Raw genomic sequence first — 896 nt, 5'->3', positions numbered from 1 at the left:
GGCCAATGGCATAACAAGCACTTCCACCACCATCCTCCACATCTCACATAATCATCAATGATCCTCATTGATTATTCATTTTCCCCTTGCTTCACTCGCAAGTTACCGCATTCACTAGCCCTTCTCTCATAGCTAGGCATATCATAATGATTTAAGATATAAGTGGTGAGATCAGAGGCTTAGAAGTATGAAATTTGGCTTTTAAAACTCAAAAATCAACTTTGGGATGAAAACAGGTCCACGCGTACGCGCACTCCACGCGCACGCATGGATGGCCTCAAAAACTTCATCGACGCGCAAGCGTCATGCACGCTAACGCGTGAGTTAAACATTTGCCAATCGACGCGTACGTGACAACCACGCGTACGCGTGGGTGTCCTCGTGCCCCAGGCACAACACTGGCACCGTTCTAGCATAACTCTCGGGAAAATGGCTGGGCTTTGGGTGCAGCACAATCGGCGCGCCCGCGCACATCACACGCACGCGTGGATGGCATTTTCGGGAAGAACGGCGCGCACGCGCCAAGTGCGCCCACGCGCAAGGGGTCATTCTGCTAAAAATTTTCTAAGTTAAAAGCTGCAGAATTCACCAATTTAAACCCCAATCTTCCAACGGACATAACTTTCTCATTTTAGATCGTTTTTCACCCGTTCTTCGAACGGCACGGACATTCCGGATCCAATTTCATTTCTAAAAATATTTGGTACAAAACAGAGATCCGTAGTCCAAGTTATGTCCCACCAAAGTATGCCCAAGAATCATATTTTTCATAAAAACCACAAAGTGCCATTTTCAAACAAGCCATTTCCAACTCTTTTCAAAATCAATCAAACATGCCATTTTCATCCCTTTTCTTTGAAATCAATCAAAATACATTAATTTCAACATCAAGCCTC

This window comes from Arachis duranensis, chromosome 7 (genome assembly GCF_000817695.3).
Source record: "Arachis duranensis cultivar V14167 chromosome 7, aradu.V14167.gnm2.J7QH, whole genome shotgun sequence".
NCBI lineage: Eukaryota > Viridiplantae > Streptophyta > Magnoliopsida > Fabales > Fabaceae > Arachis > Arachis duranensis.
Note: the sequence above shows the minus strand (reverse complement) of the source record.